The sequence below is a fragment of the Convolutriloba macropyga genome, chromosome 6 (assembly GCF_964194025.1).
Source record: "Convolutriloba macropyga chromosome 6, txConMacr16.3, whole genome shotgun sequence".
Classification (NCBI taxonomy): domain Eukaryota; kingdom Metazoa; phylum Xenacoelomorpha; order Acoela; family Convolutidae; genus Convolutriloba; species Convolutriloba macropyga.
Window position 1 is genome coordinate 70,842,581 of NC_134473.1, and position 23,062 is coordinate 70,865,642.

Consider the following 23,062-nt stretch of genomic DNA (forward strand, 5'->3'; position numbering starts at 1 on the left):
ATCTTTGTTTATATTTGTTGTTTTTCAAGTCATTTTGTAACAATAGAAACAATCACCTTGCTGTTAAAAATTTATTGAAAATAGAAGAGTTCATACTGAAAAGTTCATTCTCTAATGGCTTTGAAACTTTTCTCCCTTAATTTTTGTGAGTTTGCTTTTTTTGCTTTTTTTTTAATTTTTAGGTAGCCGTAAAATTCTGATCGGTCCCATAAACCTGTAATGTTGCCTGTATTGTTGCCCATAAACCTGTAATGAGTGATGTTACCCGAAGCAGTCAGTTCAAAGCCAATAGTCTTAAAAATTATGATATTAAACATCTTCAAAGATTTTTCAAACTTTTCAGTTTTTTTTGTTCTTTTCGTCAACTTATTCTCGTCATTGAGAAGTCCACTCTAATTCCTTGAATTTCAATAAACAACTTGTCTACTAACATTATGTCGTAACTGATGTTTTGTTTGGTGGACATTATGCGTTTTCATAAAAAATATTGTGAGTGGTGTATTTGTGTTTCTTTTTTCTCTTCTTTTAGCTTATTCAGGTAATAAAAGATCCCAATGATTTTCAAATGTGGCCCAAACGAACAAACTTCTTTTCTCTTTTAGTATAATTTTAGCTGAATGAGTATAAATGTAAACTGAACTAATAAATAAATAAAATTCAGATAATAGCTAATGATTTTAATGGCTCCAATAATTTATGTTATTGTTCTTATTTTATTGAGATTTTCTGCGTCTTCGTGTAAAGTGTTCGTTTTTTGAGATTTTCTGCGAATTTAGTTTTTTCCTATGGTTTAGTCTCGGCAACGACAGGTCCATTAGTTTCACATTGACTTTTTAGTAAATTTATCAAGAATTATTTTGTTAAAAAGCTAAAGATTTTTTTGGACTTTTGAAATTATTTGGTTTAAGAAATGTTGATTGATCTTTGATTTTAACCTCATTTTTTTCTCTATGCCAACTTTTCACCTGATCTCATTATGAAAATCATATATCTGCTGTATAGTTAGGAAAAACTAAATTTGTGGAGTTAAGGTTTTATCTGATTGCATTTTGACGTTGTTACTAGGTGCTTTTAAAATTATATATTGGGTTTCTGCCGTGAAAATTTTGTTTTTGCATATTTTGTTGTTTGCTGTTTTTTCTCGTAGTCTTTTTATTGGTAGATCTCTTGACCGCTGTAATGAGAAATGGCATTATGTAATTCAATTAGTATTTTCGTTTTGTAACGTGTTTTTTAAAGTCAAACATCTATTTTTGTTATCTCTTCATTTGGTTGACAATTTAGTCAAAAATGTAGATGAGCTCGGGTCGGAACATCATGTGCGAACGCACATTAACGAGCCGCCTTGTCTGATATACAATTTATGCCGAATACTTTTTCTGATAAGCTTCACAAGAGGATCAAAAGAGGAGTCTCTTTTGGGCTTCCTGACCAATTTGTATGTTAGCCCTGGAATCTGGACTCGAAGATAGTGCAATTTTTTGAAAAAAAATGCGGACACTTGGCAATGTGCGTTTGCACATAATGTTCTCATCCTCTCAACTACTTTTTGACTTAATTGTTCACAAAATGAAGAAAACTTTTTAAAAAAATTAGTTTTTGTTCAGAAATAATTGGTGTATCCACCTACAAAATCACTGTATGATCCAACCACTATGCAAACTAAACAGTAACACATTAGAGGGTCAATAATATCTGTCAATAAGAAGGGTAACAGACGGCACAAAACAACAAATATAAAAAACAACAAGCATTACTTACGACCAAAACTCAATTTCTATCTACTTGAAAAAAAAACTCAATAAAAAAGTTCAACTAGCATCAAATCAAACTAAGCGAAATCAAACAACTTGCAACGCACCAGAAAATATTTGGAAACTGCCCTTATAGAGAATAATTAGCAAGTAGACTGAAAACAAAAAGCGCAAACAGATAAAAAAAAGATCACGCTTTTTTTAAAACAAAACTCAAGAAAGCCATTTGCTATCAACTGAAATACTCCATTGGCTTCAAATATATCTTCGTACAAAAACAATGAGAACTGTCATTATCCAGAATGCCATACGATTACAAAGAGCAAATTCAGCCGAAAATCAAAAAGTTCCTTTAATTTTGCAAGGAAGCGGCGTTGAGGCCTAAAAAGTCACAATCTATTCACCAAAATTACTGAATATAATCAAATACGCCTTCCCTTAACATCCTTAGCGTGATATGTGAACCTGAATTAATGTGCCATCAGTGTGATGATCCGACAAGATAGCAAAAAAGGGGGGAAGTAAAAAAAGAAACCAGCATTTAAAAAACAAAACAGAGAGGAAAACTACAATATTTTCCACTCGAACAATGGAACCTCTCCGTTTGCTAAGACGACGCAAAAAGACGGCAAAATAAAAATTAAAAAGGGGTAAATCGCAAGAAAACCTTATTTTCTGAAGAATTTTTTATAAACCTTAAGACTTAATAACCATAAGCTTTCTAATAAAAAATGGCAAATAATCTAAATTGTTACTGCTGAGGAAGCTAATTGGATAGGTCTTTGATGAGACTAAGCTAAAAGACTAAAATTTAATTACGAACACAGACAGAAACTAAAAGTTTCACAAGCAATGTTACGCAAACGGTTTTGAATAAACAAAACCACATGCTTTTAGAAATCGTCAAGCAAGTTCATTGGCCTTGATTTGCACGTATAATTGACCTTTCATTAAAAATTGTTTGAGCTCTATACCCTCTGGTCTTTAACTAACATAAAAAAAAAGAGGAAAAGTATTTCAAAAAACACATCGAGGCATGAAAAACCGAAGATTTTTTGAACTAAAAAATTCCACATTTAGACTAAAACAGGTTTTGCTCCTGCTGCTTCTATATTAAAGCAAACAAAAATTTGCAAGCGTTACCAAGATAGCAATTTGGACCAAAAAATCCATTATATCAAAAACAAAAGATAAAATTTGGAGAGCAATCAAGTTAATACCGAAAAATGGAAATATATCAACGGAAAGTATTCGATAGTTTCTCTAATAGCTTCTCCGATACCCAATTAGACACTTGATTGATTAAACTCAGTCTTAAGACAACAAAGATAATGTCAAATGTTGGCAAAACTCAAGGAAATTTTACAAAATTATTAAAATGTTACAAAAGCAGTTTGTCGGAGGCATAAAAATATTGAGTTTTTATCCAAAAAACTTAATATTTATTTATTGGACTCTACTGGATCAAAAGTGGGATTTCTTATTAATAGAACTTTTAATTGAAAACAGATTTTTCTGTTATTGGGATGCCAAATCGCAAATATTTTTTAAAATTCGTTTGACCCAAAATTCAATCGGAGTCATTTTCGTTGCAGAAATCAATGATGATACAAAGACTGGCCTTTCTATCGCTGCACGGCTGTTAAAAAACACATTTGCTCTGAAAATTTGCCTAGTAGTTTTTCTAGCAATTGCAAATTCTAATAATTTAAGAAAAACTGAGCAATTTTCTTTAATTAGCGGAAAACCGCGTAAAAATATGAATTAGCGAATGACCGCAAAAATGTTATTTCCAGATAGATTCCTGAGAAAACAGAAGTACCATTAGCCAATGACGGACTCAAAAAAGATTGTGTCAGCAGTTTTTTGTTTCTGCACTACCAGTCAAGCTGGACAAAGTGAGCCAAATAGGCATATTGAATGCCCCTTTTTATCAGAAAAAAAGAGAAAAAAAATGAGGAATTTTTAAAAGTTTTCTTAAACAAGTTAGCCAAAACAGCTGGTTAAAACAATTGAACCATCTCCTTTTATCATATCAGATATGCCATCTCCTTTTTGTTTTTAAATGTAAAGCCATTGAAGTGAGACTATCGTTAACAATTTTATCATGTTTTTAGCAAAAATTAATAAAATTTTGACAAAAATTACGAAAAATGTGAACAAAACAAAGGAAGTTGGGTTGACGTTTACAAAATTTTAATCATCCGTGGGCGACGTCACTAGTAAAAAAAAGGCCACACCAATCGCATACTATTGATCAATCTTCCTTTACGGGGCGGGGCGTAATTCTTAATTATAAATTGTTAAACTATTAATATTATAAATAATATTAATCAGGAGGTGGGGGGGGGGGGGGGATTTTGAACTCTCTCTCTCTCTCTCTCTCATCGAACTTGAACTTTTTCCAAGCATTCTCTCAAAATTGATTTTTTGTACAAAATCAAGGTGGTCTTTTGTGTATTTACTGAATACGTTTTTGTCCACTCCATTCAATCAATTTTTTTCGCAATCTTCAGTTTCACACTTTAAATTGAATTCAGTTCAAGTCGAAACAAAACGGGAAAAAAACGTTGATTCTGTTTAAATAAAATAGCAGATTCTGTGCTTGTTTTAAAATAATCACAAAGTCAATATAAATTTCGAACAAAACGAGCTGGCGTCTTTTATCTTTGTGTCAACCTGTGATATTTCAAAGAGGGGAAGGCGAGATGGTGCCAGAATGTATAATTAATCTCGTGACAAACTTAAATAATTTATAGTCCCTATCACGTTCTTGACTTGCAACATACTGTAAATAGGGAATTCTAACTCTTTTATCATTCTATGTAACTACTTGTAGATATTTGTTTTTTAAAACTATTCGAAGAACTATTTTAGTTCAAAAAGGTGGTTATCTTTTGCAAAGACTTCTGAAACAAAAGGAAATAATAAAACACGTGAAAAAAGCTTGATAAGGGTCGTTTCGTGAAAATGGGAAAGAGTGAAAAAAACGCTACTCTCGAAAATATTATGTCGCATGGTTGCATAGCATTGCACAGTTTATCAAATTATGGAAGTCAGATGATCCCGGGCTAAAGTTTCTTTGATTTTATACAAGGATCGTATATAATTTTATAAAGTCCAAACTCGATTTCTTAGTACGATCCTAGTAAGAAACCAAAGAATACAAATATGATCCTTGAATGAAATCCAAGTTTCCATATCTGAATCCTGCATGAAGTCAAAGAACTCATACATGATATCCCTCAATGAAATGCAAGAATTCATGCTAAAAAGTGTATGATCTTAATTTGAAATTCATGTATGATCCCATGACTAGTGGAATCGAATTCCCAATGGCAAAACAACATTTTCTACCGTATAACACATAGCAGGCAAATGATTATCTGTGACACGAACTTAATGTTATACTGCACGTTTTTCTATATTACAGAGAACAAGGATTAAAATTTAAAAAAAAATATTTCAGTCAAAATTTCGTATGCCTAGTCAATCATTGCTATCGAATAGTTTGTAGAAATGACATTATAGTTATCTTAATCAATAAACGTCCACTTCAACAAATTTTGACTCTTAACTCAATTCTAAATGAAACTTGAACTTAAAACACTTAAGCTGAATAGAAAGAGCACCCAGATCGAGGTGCCCCGACCGAAGTGACCTCTGATCAGAACATCTTCGAGGGTACACATGTACAACTTCCACCTTCAAACTTGTTTCTCACATTTATTATGTATCATGTTTCTAACATTTGTTATGTACTGATGTGAAACAATCAAGTCAGGCGCATAAAAACTTGACTCAAGTCCTTGAACAAGTTCAAAACGGTTACCCGCAAAAATGTAATGATCAAAAAAAACTGTAACCAAAAACCTTTCCCAATATAATCTTTTGACTAGAGAACTTGTTCCCATATATATATATATATATATATATATATATATATATATATATATATATACATATATATATATATATATATATATATATATATATAGAACAAGTAATTGGTGACCCTCTTCGGACATAAGCTTCCTTTACGGCCCTAAATGTCGGACTTGACTCTCCACACAGTTCTACATTCTGTGCTGGGCACAACACAAAGGCATTACGCAATAACTGTCACAGCAAGGACGTGGGGCCCAGAGACTATGCGAAGCACGAAATGCAGGAGAGAATAGACCAAAAGACTAAAGACAAAGGCCCTAAAGGCAAAAACACTTTTGGAGCCAAATTTTTGGGTTACAGGCGTTACCCAGAAGGACGATTTTTGGGGGGTGTCAGACGTTACCCCTGGAGGATTTTTTTTCTACTACGGTGTCAGACGTCACCGTTGCTGATCGACCGAGGTTTCAGACGTCCCTTCAAGAAGTCCTGTTCTCCGGTGAGATCAATCCAAAAATCAGTATTTTTTACAGGTCAAAAAAGAGAAAAAAAGACAAAACCTGAAATTTTTCCTCTTTAATCAAAGTTTCACTGCTTTTTTAGACACACTTTATTGAAGCATACTTGTCGAAATTGATTTAACGCAATGACAACTGCTTATTGCAAGAAATTGTTCCTAAAAACAATTTGTCGAAAAAAAAGTTTTTGAAAACAGAAATTCAAAAAATGTTCATCAAATTCTCAGCCGGATATTCTCATAGAATCTATTTTTAATAAATCAACCTAAATTTTGAACTTGTTGTTAGTGAGCCAGAAAAATATTTAATTGGATAAATTCAATTAGCTATTCAGAAACGAAAGTTGACAAAAAATTTCGTTTGTAAAAACAGAAATCCAAAAAGCCTTCTTTAAATACTTGGCCGGATATTCTTAAATAATCTTTATTTCATAGTTCAAACTTTTTTTTGAGCTAAGTGTTACAGAACCAAGAAAGCCATTACTTGGATAACATCCTTTAGTTTTACAAAACGATAATTGACGAAAAAAAGCGTTTTTTAAACTGCCCGCTTCATATTATTATGGAGAGAAATTATCATTATACAAAAACCGTCCCAATAATTGTCCTGTGAGTTTTTTTGACATAAATTAGCAAAATTTTTTTGTCACAAATAACTGAAAAAAAATCTTGCCATCCCCACCAAAAAACAAAAAAGAGCAAAAATTGTGTTTTTTTACAAGAACCTGTTTTTTACAGAAGTTCTCGGTCTCAGACGTTGCCGTCTGCAAAGTCTCTTAGCCCTATGGTTTCAGACGTTACCATACTGAGAAGAAGAAAATAAGGGTTCCAGAAGTTGCCGATATTGGATTTTTTTTCAACATCAAAACGGATTCCTTTTCACAAAGAGATCTCAGACGTCATCTCAGTCATTTCTTTGAAAATTCAACCATAAACGAAAAATCAGTCTAATGTACTGGTTTCGGAGGGCACTAGAAGCACTACAAGATTGCTCAGATTAACAAAGATTCAGAGAAAAGAAAAGTTTTCAGAAAAGAAGAAAATTACAATTTCCACAAAGTTTTCGAGCTTCTTGTGGTTTATTTAAGTTCTTCGACCTTTTGTGTTCTTCTCGTTGCCCTTCTTGTCTACACTTATTGCATTTAAAACAAGTTCTTAGGTTTTACCCTACAAAAAAGTACCCCTGAAAAAGAAAACAACAAAAATTGCTTCTTATAAATTTACGGAAAGGTCTGTCAGATTTTAATCGCTAAGGTTTTACGGTTAGGATTAGGGAAATAACAGAAGTTTTATGGTAGTTTTTAGGTCCGGTGGTATATCATTATTTTTTTGTTGGAAACATTTATCAGGTTTTTAAAGTTTTACAAAAAAAAACTAGTTTAATGTAACAATTATTTGAGTTCTGGTCTAATATCGTTTCAACTGCATAATTGTAGCAAAGCACAAATTTCCTGTCAATCAAAGTAGCCAAACATATTAATTAAAACAGTCGAATTCAGCTATTTAAGCAAAACTTGTGGTTTTTTCAACAAAAAAACAAGCAATTAATTGTGTCTGTTGAACAAAAGTCGATAAAGCGCGCGAACGTTCGGAAAAGATTTCAAATTTGTTTTTATTGGTAAAAAGGTAGATATAGCAAACAAAATAAATCCTAGGCCATCCATTTAGGAGAAAAATTTTGTCGTTGGTTTTTTGAAAGAGAAAAGCTATGATCAATAGCATTCAAACCTTAGATAACTTTTACATCAAAATTTGCGTCGCTCCGGTTCTTTGAGCCGTTTTTTACCTTCAATAAAGAAATTCAACGTCACTTCTACAACAGCAACAAACAGTCAACAGAGCACAACAAGCAGCAAGATGTCTAAGCAGACCACTGCTGAATACCAATTTGCCATCAAAATGTTTAAAGCGACAGAAATGTCCATGAAAAACCAGCTCGACCTATTGGAGAGAACCATTCAGCAAAGAAAGAGTTTGTGATCCTTGTCTCTGCTGATTGAACGAACCAGAGCACACAAAAAAGAACCCAAGAAGATGTCTCAGAACGTGATGAAGCAGCAGCCTCACCAAAATACAGCAACATCAATTCTCATCAGACAAACCAAGTTGATCAACGTCTTAACGAACTACAGTTGCAAGTTGATCTTTTGTACAATGATGGTCAACTGAACCAGTCCTTCCAACGGATCAGAGATGATTTCAGCATGATCTCAAGCAGCGGAAACCGGTCTCAACGATCTACGCCTGTCTCAATAGACATCAATTAAGACAATCAGCTCCGAGTTAACCTGGAACAACAAAAAAAGCAGCACAGCCCACCCAATTCAGCCTCCTGTTATCCCACCTGGACCAGGAAGAGCAAAACATTTTTGTCAACTGTCAATTGCTCCACAAAAAAACGTCTAACATGTTCTTGATGCTCACCAAAGAGCAACAGAAATCCAAAACTTGGAAATCAGTTAACAAGAACAGAATCTTGCAGAACTGATAACCACATTCACAATCCTTTCACACACGCCCATGATACACTTGTTTTTAACAGTGCAACTGATAACACTCAATATGCCGCTATCAACCCTAATAACCAGCCAATTTGGCCACCCTATAGCCTCCAAACAGCCCCGATCACTCTCGACAACAGTGAAGCAAATGAAAACAAATTGCTAAACCTTTTGCCGCCTATAACTAACCTGAGCAATTCATGCGACAGTAATACAGCTAAACCAAACTATTGTGCTCCAAATTTCCCTACGGTCAGCATTACTGAGCATTTTTTCTCAAAATCAGTGACTGAAAATAGATTCATACTTCAAACAGCAAATCAAGCTTGTCATAATACCCAAAGGTAACAAATTGCTACATATAACAATAGCAAATCAAATCCTGTTATTCAATAGCAATCATTGAAAGCTTTCGCTCAAGAAATTGATTGCAGTCCAAGCAAGAACTTCAACTCAGGATGTCAGAACCCCACTCAATATCCAACAAATGCCAATAGTTGCCCGCAGCCAAGAAAAACTCATTCAAGTGTTATTGCGGAAAACATTCAATTAAAAAATCCGCAGTACATAGAAGCAACGAATGCTGAGCAACTAACCCAACAAAAAGGTTTTTCTTCCTTCTGAACAACAGAATCCCCAACTGTTTCAGCAGTTTAATAACAGTTTTTTTTTTAAAAAAAAATCATTTTCCTGAAAAAAGTGCTTTGCAATTTTCATCACTTCTTCCTCAGAGTTACACTCAAAAACAAACGAACCAACAACCTGTGGCTGAATTTTGCTCAGAACCAACAGTTTTGCATAACAATCTGCAAAATTATCAAAATCAAACTACCACTGACTTTCCATCATCTCCAATGCCCTACGGTGCAAATGTACCAAATTTCGTTGACTCACGCAACGCAAAACAAACCCAATTTTGTTTCCCAAACAATGAGCGAAGCAATTTAATTGTGAACAACTCACACGCCAGTGCATCAAATGCTAATTTCAACCTGCTACACAATTGACAACTCTTGATTTAAATAAACATTCTATGCACAATTAAACATTCCATTGAATTACCTCCCCTAAAGTTAGAACACTTTAATGGAGATCCTCTCCAATTCCATGAATGGATTAACAATTTCCTTTAGTATGATCCACCATAACACATCAATCACAGATACACACCGAACAACGTATCTACAGAACTCTGTGTCAGGAAAAGCCAAAGACTTGATACACGCGTATTCTCGCGACCCGTCGTATTACCAAACAGCCTTAAACGAGCTGATAAATCCCATCGGTGACCGAACCAGAGTGGTTAATGCCTTTATCAACCAACTAGAAAATTGACAAATCAATCATCAGAACAAGCAAAGTTTTATTGCCTTTTCGTCCTTTTTGAAAAGAATTGTTCAGGCATTCCAACACCTTGGCTTTATAGCAGACCTTTAATCAACAACGCTATTGAAAAAGCCAAAGAAAAGGTTCAACACAACCTCATCCTTAAGTGGACCGAGCACTGTCTCACTTAGTTCCACTCAGAACAATCACTTGCAGAATTCCAACAGCGGTTAGAGCGTCAAGCTCAAGTTTATGATAAAGTTAACCGGGAAGATCCCATGAGAAACACATTCCCAATTCGAGTAAATTGGAAACTCAAACATCAACGCTAGTACAGCTTACAGAAACTACACATTACAACTTTTGAACTCTCTAGTTGTTAATCAGGAAAAAAAACCAAAAGCATCAATTGCAACAGAGTCTGCAGTTGCAGTAATCCAATTCTTCTCTGAAGAGTTTGAACGTAAACAGATCTTGCAAAAAATGCAAAAGTAATCACAGCCTTGCAGTTTGCCCTGAATACCAGCTATGTCGTCCTAGTGAGAGATACAGCATTGTTAGCAAAAACAGTTTGTGTACAAATTGTCTTAGCAAAAAACACCAAAAACAGACGTGTTCGTCAACTAAACGATGCCAAGTATGCAGTGGTTTCCATCATTCAACATTGCACCCAGCAAAACAAATTAAATGGCCAACAGCAGCTTTTTCAGCAAAAAACGCATAAAAACATCAGCCTACTGTTTCGTCAAACAACAAGACAGCGGTTGAAAGTACGACCAACAATTCTCAGACAAAAGGCCTACAGAATAAGAATTCAAACAACCGCTGCGTGCAATCCTTCAACGGTCAAAACCAAATCAGATCTCAAAGACGAAAACTAAATGGAAGCAGTATCAACCAGAGTCCCGATACACTAAAAAACTGTTATGAGCAGATTCAACTTATCCCCGTTTCCATTCTGAAGGGAAAAAAAGCCTTCGACACATATGCCTTAATTGACCCTGGTAGTCAAAGTAGTTTTGTTCTGGATGCCATTTCAGAGTATCTTGAAGTTCCTTGCGAATCTCAGCAATCAGTTGCTCTTGAGTTCCTTAGCACTGAAAATAAAATGACTCTCTCTAAAATAAAGGAACCAGTCACCATTACTCCTTACAAATCATCAGAGATTTCCTTTGAACTCTCTTGAGCATACAACACACCATCTTTGAATGTCAGTATCGCAAATGTTTTCCAATTGAATTAAATTTGCGATGCATTTAACAACCTACGCCATATTCAATTTCCTTGGTGTTAACGACTTTGCATTCACCTATCCCACTCATATCATTCAAGGAAATCAACATCAACCGTTTGGGGTCAAAACTAAATTAGATTGGAAACTAGCCGGTGAATGCAAAAATTGTTTCACAAACAACCATCTTAAATCCTAAAATCTGCCAAAAAAGCCTTCCTCTTTCAAGAAATCGAATTGACGAACCCGAGCTAGACGAACTAGTTCAACAGTTCAGGAGAATGGAATCCGAAGGAACTGAACAAGACAGCAATCCTTCATCTCCTCTTGATCAAAAATTCAACCAGGTAAAGAAAGACTCAATTAATTTCAATGGACAAAGATTTGAAATTAAATTGCCCCGGAAAGAAAACTCAAATTTGGAAGATAATTTTTTTTCCGCACTCAGTCAAGTCAAAAGCTTGAATAGACGACTCGGGCGTAATCCTCATCTTCGTGATAACTATAAGAAAACTCTGCAAATTGACTTGGAAAAAACTAGGTTAAACTAGTTGAGATGCAAGATCCACCGCTGGATCGAATCTGGTATCTCCCACAACACCCATTTGAGAATCCTAACAAGCCCGGCAATGTTCGGCGCGTTGCAAACGCCGCCTCTAAATTCTGCGGACGATCACTAAACACCAACTTGTTAACAGGTACTGACCTGCTTAATTGCCTGCTTGGAGTCCCTATGCGCTTTCGTGAAAATCCAGTTGCAGTACTCGCGGACATTGAAGGCATGTTCATGCAAATTGCTATCAACCAAATTGACCAGTCAGCCCATCGTTTCCTGTGGATAAACGACAATAAAATCCAACAGTCTCAGTTTACAAGACTAATTTTCGGCGCTACCTTCTCCCCATCCTGTGCGATCTATGTTTTGAATCATTGCGTCGATGAAAACGGAGATAAATATCCCGAAGCAGTCAGAGCCGTCAAAAGTCACTTTTATATGGATGATTACATCCAGTCCTATCATACGGCAACAAATGCCACGAAAACAGTTCAGCAAACGATTCAGAGTCTCCAGGAAGGCGGTTTCCGCCTCACAAAAATTGTTTCTAATGAACCCGATGTTCTTAAAAACATACCAACACATTACATTGATGAAAACAGTATAATTGTCAGAGTCTTTGGGCAAAAATGGAACCTACAAAACGACACCTTCATTATGAAACCGCTAAGAGATTTTTGAACGGACGCAATTGAGTATACTCAGAGGAAAATCTTTAGCCTTGTTTGCTCGATATTGGACCCTCTCGGCATACTGTCACCTTTGACAATCCGTTTGGAAACTTGGGAAATTTTCTTAGAAATTTGGAAACTTGGGCAAAAGTGGGATGAACCACTACCTATACAAATAAGCAGAAGACTACAGAAAATACTAGATTCATACTTCGAAATGCCTGAAGTACATTTTACCCTAACACTAACAAGTCTTCGATACTCTGAGAGCAGTGCATAATTACACATATTTGTTGATGCCTCGACAGCTGCAAAAGCAGCCGTAGCGTACCTGCGAAATACACACAAACACTCAGAGGTAACAGGAACTTGTTTCCTGATTGGAAAATGTGAAGTTGCTCCAATACAGCAAAAAAGCGTACCCAAACTTGAACTCGAAGCTGCAGTTATTGGAGTTAGGCTACATTCTACAATCTTGAAACAATCCTCTTTCTCAGTTGAAAAAACTCTATTCTGAACTGATAGTCAGGTGGTCCTTAATTGGATTGGAAACTAGCCGGTGAATACAAAAATTGTTTTACAAACAACTATCCTAAATCCTCCAATCTGCCAAACAAAGCCTTCCTCTTTCAAGAAATCGAATGGACGAACCCGAGCTAGACTAACTAGTTCAACAGTTCTGGAGAATTGAATCCGAAGGAAATAAACAAGACAGCAAGCCTTCATCTCCTCTTGATCAAAAAATCAATCAGATATTGAAAGACTCAATTAATTTCAATGGACAAAGATTTGAAATTAAATTGCCCTGGAAAGAAAACTCAGATTTGGAAAATAATTGTTTTTCCGCACTCAGTCAAGTCGAAAGCTTGAATGGGCGTCTCTGGTGTAATCCTCAACTTCGTGGTAACTATAGGACTATAGGAAAACTCTGCAAATTGACTTGGAAAAAAAACTACGTTAAACCAGTTGAGATGCAAGATCCACCGCCGGATCGACTCTGGTATCTCCCACAACACCCATTTGAGAATCCTAACAAGCCCAGCAAGTTTTGGCGCGTCGCAAACGCCGCCTCTAAATTCTGCGGAAAATCACTAAATACCAATTTGTTAACAGGTCTTGACCTGCTCAATAGCCTGCTTGGAGTCCCTATGCGCTTTTGTAAAAATCCAGTTGCAGTCCTCGCGGACGTCGAAGGCATGTTCATGCAAATTGCTATCAACCAAGCTGACCAGTCAACCCTTCGTTTCCTTTGGATAAACGACAATGAAATCCAACAGTCTCAATTTACAAGACTAATTTTCGGCGCTACCTTCTCCCCATCCTGTGCGATCTATGTTTTGAATCATTGCGTCGATAAAAACGGAGATAAACTTGGGCAAAAGTAGGATGAACCATTACCTATACAAATAATCAGAAGACTTCAGAAAATACTAGATTCATACTTTGAAATGCCTGAAGTACATCTTACCCTAACACTAACAAGTCTTCGATACTCTGAGAGCAGTGCTTAATTACACATGTTTGTTGATGCCTCGACAGCTGCAAAGGCAGCCATAGCGTACCTGCGAAAGACACACAATCACTTATAGGTAACAGGAACTTGTTTCCTGATTGGAAAATGTGAAGTTGCTCCAATACAGCAAAAAAACGTACCCAAACTTGAACTCGAAGCTGCAGTAATTGGGGTTAGGCTACATTCTACAATCTTGATAGAATCCTCTTTCTCAATTGAAAAAACTCTATTCCGAACTGATAGTCAGTTGGTCCTTGATTGGATTGCGTCTACCAAAAAACAACCTGCATATATTGCAAACCGATTCAGAGAAATTGCTGCATCAACCAAAGCAAAACAATGGAGACATGTTTCCACATTGAACAATTCAGCGGACCATGGCATTTGTGGCCTAGATCCACGTGAAATATCTCTCAAGTTGTTGCAACCTCCAGAGTTTTTGTCATCAGCAGAGCAAATCAGTAACCAGCCTGCACCTTCGAAACCAGCTGTCGTAGCAACAACAGCACATACAGCATCAAATGTTCCAGAGCCAATCATAGACACAGCACGTTTTGCGTCTTGGACAAAAATGCTACTCACCTTAGCCACTGTCTTTAATTTAATGTTCACAGCAAAGAAACTTCGTTACAGCAAACAACAGCACACGACCGATGACATTGATCTATCTCGGAAGCACTTGATCAGAAGTTCTCAAGAGAACTCATTTCACACGACAATTTCATCATTAAAAAGTGGCCTCAGGCACCATAGTAAATGCAAACTACGGTCTTTGAACCCAATCCTTGATCAAAACGGTATACTCCGTTCATGTGGAAGACTTCAATTTGCTCCCGATGCACTTGAAATAGAAATGTGTCCAATTATTCTGCATGCGAAAGACACAATCACACATTTGTTCCTCGAACATGCTCAGCGCATATGCATTCATCAGGGAACAGAACCCGTTAAAGCGTTCTTTCAGCATCGATACCACGTATTTGTCTTGCGAAAGTGTATACTTAGCATAAAATTTCGCTGTGTCTCATGCAGAAGATTTAATGCAGAGAACATACAACCGATCATGGCTCCTCCTCCCGTTTTCCGTTTCCCATCAGCCGCAACGAATTCCCGTTTTCCTATACTGGTATCGACTTCTTTGGACCATTTTATATAAAAGACACAAAATAAAATTTTGAAAAACATTGTAGTTTGATCTTCACGTGCATGATCACCATAGCAGTCCACCGTGAAAGCTGCCCAGATCTCAACTCTGGTACTTTCCTAAATGCATTTCGACGTTACACTAGTAGACGATGTCAACCAGAACTGCTGTACAGTGATAATGGAAAGACATTCATCGGAGCGTCAGAAGAGCTGAAGAAAAGTGTAAAGAGCCTTGACAATGAAAAAATTTACAAAGCTCTTGCTGCTACAAATTCGACTTGGAAATTCAACCCGCCCTATGGCCCCCTTTGGCGGTGTTTGAGAGCGCTTGATACAGACAGCGAAAAGAACGCTGCTGATCATTTTAGGCTCAAAGCGACTCTCACTTGACGTACTCCAAACAACACTGGTAGAGAGCGAAGCCAACTTGAATTCAAGACCTCTCACAAATGTCGCTGATATTCCCGATAACGAGATGCCTCTCACGCCTAACCACTTCCTGATTAGTCGTCCATTAAAATCTCTGCCGCCAGGAAAATTTGACAGCCAGATTCCAGCCAGCATCAGGACATGGCGAAATCTGCAACAGATGATGAACCACTTCTGGAAGCGACTTGTCAAAGAATACTTACCGACACTACTCAAGAGATCAAAACGGAATGAGAACAACCAGTCACCACTTAAAATTAATGATGTTATCTGGATCCTGAAAGACATGACTCCACGTAGAATTTGGCCTCTTGGGCGTGTGTTGGAGGGGTACCCTGGACGAGATGGACAACACCGTGTGGTGAAGGTAAAAACGGCTTACGGTACGTTCGTTCACCCCGTTTCCGCACTCGCACGCGTTTTGGCTGATTAGCCACTTTTTTATAAATTTCATTCACGTAACGGTTTCTAGGCAACTTCCTCTCTTTGACGACCTCGTAAGGTGTTGCTGGCTCCCTGTGCCTTACCCACTCTTCGACGACCTCTCCAAGTGTTGCTGGACCCTTGTTTTTCTTGGAGCTTGTTGTGAAACAATCAAGTCAAGCGCATGAAAACTTGGCTCAAGTCCTTGAACAAGTTGAAAACGGTTACCCGCAAATATGTAATCATCAAAAAAAAACTGTAACAAAAACCTTTACCCAATATAATCTTTTGACTAGAGAACTTGTTCCCATTATATATATATATATATATATATATATATATATATATATATATATATATAGAATATGTACCAAACCTTTTAATGTAATTTGGATCCCATGCTAAAAGTGGAATTTTTTTCACGTGTGCTTTCACTATTTTATGTTCACAAAATTTTTGAACAAAAAAATTAGAGATTTTTTATTAAAGTTTTCAATAAATTTTATATGTTTAACAATGTTTATTCAGATGTTATCACAATGTTTCCAAACAATACTTAACCTTGTTTTGTTTTTTAACCAACATCCAAACAAAATCTCTATCAAATGTTACAATCCCAACATGATGGAGAATAAATGTTTTAGCAAATCAATTATTTGTAAATCTTTTCTGCAGAAAAGTGTTTCCATGTTCGGTTGCAATTCGTGATTGGGCGAGGTTCCTATTTTTTACATGAGACCTGATTTATATTCCAGAACTATAGAGAGCCATCACTTCATAAATGTTAATTTGCAATATGTCGTTTTTAATCATATTGCCATATGTCGTGTTAGCAGTAGAAAGGACTTTCATGTAATTAAATACCAAATACCAATTAGGATATCTTTGATTTCTAAAAATTTTATTTATGGTTATTATATTCTGCGGAAAACAGTGACAAGTTGAAGGATATATGGCCACTAGGTGCAGCTATTTGTTACGTAAAGAAAAATGTTGGTGACGACTACGAGTGATTAAACAGATCAGACTGACGTCCGAATAATTCTTCTCGAAGGACAAGTGGGAGCTCTAATCAATTGCAGCCTAATTGAGTCCACGAAAAGGAGGATTTTAAGGCGGATAGCCTGTCGGGGGGACTAAGAACTTCTCCAAGAGGCTTTAAATGACCTCAATAGAGGGTAAAATATACCAATTTTACTGATTAAAGTGAAAAGTTGCTACTACTTGTTGCGCACTTTTCAATCAATTTTTAACTGTCAGTTGCTGTCAAGTGATTTCTTCAGCGGCCTAAAAATGTGATTCACAAATAAAATCACATCACGCAAAACGCAAAAAAATTAATTGCGTACCGGTACATCTAGCTACAGCTAAATCCAAACACTCAAAACTAGTTATCTCCCTTACTACCTGTCCCCGCACCCCGCAAACTTAAATACCTACCCGCCTACCCCTCAGCCCCCTCATGTCACCCCACCACGACCTCCAGCCCTCATTAACATCCCCCACCACCTCCCACCTCCCCAAACTAGAAGCGGGCCTATTCTGTTTTGCTCGTGCTTTTTTCGCCCCCAGGCGCACGTGCTATTTCTTTTCAATAATCACGTGCTAAATAACAGCATACAATTTGCAACTGGTGGCGTAAAAAACACTGGGGGGGGGCAAAACAGAATAGATCCCTAGAAGCTATATATGCATTCAAAAACAGTCCATTGTATGGCTTTATTAGGGAAAAAAAACTTTTTCGTTAATTCTCTTACACTTTGACTTATCTGATTTAGGTAAGGCTACTTTAGAGATGATATGTGTATGACTCTTCTAGTCGGTTCTGGTACTCTAACGGCGGATCTTTTCCGTTTGTGCCCCCAGTACTTAACGCACCCCCAGTTATAGAGCACGTGTCGTTAAATAGAAAATCATTAGGTAAAATTATGGCGCGTGCGTCTTGCGGGATGCAAATAATATGCGCCCACTAAGCTGGAGGGCACAAACGGAAAAGATCCCTAGGGTAGGTGATGGTGGAGGGGGGGTTAGGTAGATGAAGGATTGTCTGTAAATTTGCTAATGATGGAGGACTGCTATTGGTTAAAATGTTCTCAAAATAACCGTTCAACCATGAAATTAACAAGGAGATCCTATTTACGATACATTAGAAACTAAGAAAGTGTTGAAGTTCAATTTTCGATAACAGAAGTCAGCTTTTTAAAACAGAAGTCAATTCATGAACAAATTAGCTTTAGCTAAAAAAAGAACCTGTAGAATACTATCGCTTTTCTTCGAGTCATAAAGACCGGTAGAAAGAATACTTGTCTCGGAGTTGTAAGAAAATACGAAAGTTTACAATAAATGCTTCAAATTTTGTTCGAAGTTAGCTGAGAAAAACACAAAATAATTTTTGCTTGAAGATTTTTGTAGCCCTACAAAATTGTACAACAATAATGAAATTGACTGAATACTTTTATGTTAGTGAAAACTCATTTTTTTCAAAATTGAGGGGGTTTGGTAAGAATATCAAATAGAACCTAAGATAACTGCAGAAAATATTTTTTTGTACTCTTTGATAATATTTATAAAGACTTTTTCTCTTCCTAGTGAGAAAACAATTTGAAACCAAAGTTCATAAGCATTTTCTTGAATCAAAAATTGTCCAGAGTAGCATCCAGTAAATACGTAATCAAAGGTAACTGATGAGAGCGTACATCCCAATTTTTTGTTCATATCTGTTCAACAACCAATGCTAACAAAACAACTTTTTATTTAATTATATATAAAACGATTAATTATCACCGTTTCTGCAATACAATATTACAAATAGTTAGCAAATCAGACGAAAGAAGACAGAATGAAAGAAAAGCTATTTTCTAAATAATTAGGTATCTAAACATTTTAAGTCTTCGCTTATCTGAAATATCTAATTGCTGATAAACCTGTTCATATCTTTGCTATCGAGAAATTATGGCATCCTAAATTTTTTTTTAATTATTTAATGACGATTTTCCTCAAAGTGCACCTCCCCTTTGGCCAAAGCATTAGGTATTTAGTCATCAGACCTTTAGAGAAATTAATTCCAAGCCATGAAGACTAAGAGCATTGGTGCGAAGACAATCTGCGGTCTAGTTTTTTGAGGAGTTGAGTCCCGTGAGCCTCAAGTCTCCTTAAAAACATCTTTCGGGACACAGCAGAGCATGTGTTTTCTGAACCAAACATGTAGTGTAGTCACACTTTGTGTTTTAGCTCTGCGATCACAAATGCAATACTGCTCTGTGATATTATTTCTGTGACTATCACTACATCTATCTTGTTTGGACCATACAGAGTTTTTCCTACTAGAAGACTTTCATTTCAGATACTAAAGTTTGGGATCACACAAAGTTTTCTCTTTCACTACCATCAACTTTCAGCAAATACAGTGCAGCAGTTGTCCCAAGCTCCATCACGTCTCAACCATACTAACTCTGCGTTCGTCGCCTGCTAACAAGGGTTTCTCGCCAATTAGAGTTCGCAAGAGGCTTCAATTGGAGTCTAGTCAAATCACTACTAAATGATTAAAACTTCATTAATTAGTCTCGATATCTCTTTCGTTACTTTGTTGAGTTTCGAATCAGCTAACTTTTACCATCCTGTGCTCATTGGAGATATTTCCAACATATAGAAGTTGGCGAGACATGACTTCAAGAGCCACTTTTATCACAGGGCCCAGACAACAACCACTTTTGCTCCCTTCTTTCAAGGGCGCTCTTCCAAGCTCTGCCTCACCTCCTTCATCTAAGGGTCCTGCCTGCGGTGAGGAGTATCGGAATCGCTGGAATTCAGAAGCGAGTTTGTTTTGAGTCCAAGGTGGCTTGCTCAGGCTTCTTCAAAGTAGTTTATTGGACACACAATCTTTTTCTGGCTAGAAGTGTAATATAAGATTAATTCTAATTTTATGCTAAGAGATAGGTTTAGTAGGTCGTGAACTTTTATCCTTACTTGCTGTTAACCCACCTATATATATATATATATATATATATATTATATATATATATATATATATATATATATATATATGTATATATATATATATATATATATATATATATATATATATATCGTATAACCAGCACGCAGAACATAAGTAGCTTGAGGCATATTATATTGGTCGATACATTAAGTTTTATGGTGTCAGTTACAGCTTTGTGGATCGAATTTTTGTGATCATAAAAAACGGTAGTGAAGTTTGTTATTCACATTTTTGAGTACCAGTTTTTGTCTCTCAATGGGGGAATAATCCCGAAACTGGTTTTTTGAGTAAAAGTAGGTGGGCTAGTGTGCTCCTCTAACATAAAACTGCAGACAATTAACAATTTTGCTAATGCAACCCCACAGATTAGATATTTTCCAGAGAAAAGGAGACTATTGTGTTTGAAATTTTGTCGCCTCTAAAAATTAATTAGACCTCATTTTTTCAACCTCATTAGTTTTCTCTTTCAGAAAACACGATCTTAGACATAAGGAACCTTATTGGTAACAAAGATCAACGCAAGAAAAAAAACAGTTTATAATTTATCCCAAAACCTTCAAAGAGCAACTGTTTTAAAAAACATTTAACTTGAAAGAGCAATTTTTCAATTGTGAACGCCTAGTAATAATAATTGATTTGCTCAAAAAAAATAATTTTATCTCTTTCCGAGGTAAAACAGAATGAAAAGACTAAATTTTTAAAGGTCAACAAGTATCAAAAAGGTGTATCAAAAATAGCCTGGTAATTATTGAAACATTCAGTTTTAGAGTCATCATCATGGCTGAAAAATTCGAACGTATAATACATTTTACTGCGAAAACACGAAGAATGCAGGAATTAAAATTTCGGAACGTTTACTACCTAATTGTTTATATGTTCCTTAACTTTCAAAATAAATATCTGTTCAAGGCATTCAGAGCAAACCAAACCCAAGTTAATACCAAAAATGGAATTTAGTTTGACTATTTGCACGTGTTTTTACAAATATTAAACAAAAAGAGGCAGTTTTGTGTTTTTGTGGTAATAAAAACATGCTATCTGTTACGCTCAATGATTAAAAAATCGACTATCAATGTTTCCTAGAGAACAATTACATGAACTACTGTTTTTGAAATTCTGGCAGCAATCACTTTTTTTCTCATTTAAGTACTCAAATCAGATTAGAATTTCTCTTTACCGCTCTGTGTAACCAGAGAATTAGCTTTGCTGACCTTTAATTTGTGTAATGTTTCCGTTTGTGAGGAAAAGCTTTTATTTTTTTTTTCGTTTTTGAGGAAATTTTTTAACCAATCCCTCTAGTAGGTTCGCAAAAAGCTGGCAACCTAGAAAATATCAAATATAGTTTTTCGGATCATTATTGTTGTCAAAAAAGCAAATTTTAAAAGTACTTTTACATTACTATGTCATCTTTTTCAAAAAATAGTACATCTTGTTAACTATAAGCATTCTACAAAGATTTTTATGAATTGTAAGTTTGGTTGGATCAATATTTCATGACACACAATATTAATGGAGAGTCCAGCTGTTTTCTGGATTCATCCAGCATCGTTTGGCATTCTTTCACTTTTTCCAGGAAAAACGCCGGTTCTAAAAATGTACAATTCGAAGGAGCATGCGTTGATCAGACTACACGTGCTCGATTTTTTCCACCTTAGCAATAAGTTTAAAGACGTGAACTACATCTCATAAATTATGACTTGATTACCACGCAAACACGTGATTCGTTTCAACGTCGTAGTTTTACCAATTTATCCAGGAGTTGTGAGTAGTTACTTTGGTGTCTAATACAGCTAGAAGCGCCTCACTTTTATAGTAGTTTAATTACATGATAAATTATAAAACACCTGGTGCCGTTTTCCTGCCACTAAAATTAGGGATCAAAGACGAAAAGGTTTCAAGATCCCTAATCTTAACATCTGTGTTACATAACACAATTATACTTGCTCGAGCGTGATATGGCGCATGAATTCGTGAATTAAATTTTAATAAACCGTCTGTTTTACGCCTGATCAGAATTGATGCGCATGCATGCTCTTGTTGACTTCCAATAATTGAGATTCGAGTTGTGTTTTCTCGTTTATTTATTCTGGGAAAAGATATATTAAGCGATTCAACAAAACCCCACCCAGAACTAAGTAGAATGCACACATTTTCAAGTTGTGCTTGCACACCCTAAATTTTAAAAGTTTCATGGTTTGACTGGCGAGTGACACCTAAAGTAGATTTCAAAGATGAAATATATACGCAATGAATGCTAAAAATGCATTATTTTTTTGGAGGTCGGTTTTCTCGGTCATTTTTTTTTATTAAAACAAAGAATCACTGTCAATAATGCATTGAAATTGGCTTTTGCCCTGCCTATGAATTTGTACAAATGGCTTGGACATTGTGGACAAAACAATCACAATTTGATCAAAAAATAGTTATTTGTACACCAGTTTTAAATAAATTTAGAAATCCTTGTTTTTTTCTATTAATTCCCATTCCAATGAAACATCCCGGGTCGACGTTTAGCAGTGAATTTTCATAAGAAATGCGGTGAAATGCAGTGGAAAAAAAAATAATTTTCACCGCGTATTTCTTACATCTTTTTGCGGTTAATGCGTTGAATCGCGGTGAATTATTTATTTTCACCGCGTTCTGAGTATTCTTACAAAAAAGAATCGTCACCACCCGGGTTTGCACTTCTGACCTCCTGCATGCCTTCAACTGCTTATTCCGCTGCGCCAACTCTCACTTACTTCTTTTTAAATCAGATTGATTAAACGTTGGAAAGCAAATGCGGTGAATTTTTGTAAGAAATGCGGTGAAATGTGGTCAATTTTTTTTTCACGGCATTCACCGCTTTCACCGCATTTCTTACATTAATTTGCCACAAACTTCGATGCGGTGAATTTTTGTAAGAAATGCGCTGAATTTTTGTAAGAAATGTTGTAAATGCGGTGAAATATTTATTTTCACCGCATTCACCGCAATCACGGCATTTCTTACAACAATTCACCGCAATGACCGCATTTCTTACAAAAACTTAATCAAAAACCTCGACCCGGGAAGTTTTAAAAACTATGATAAAAATACTTGAAAGTTTACTGATATTACTTCAATTTTAATAA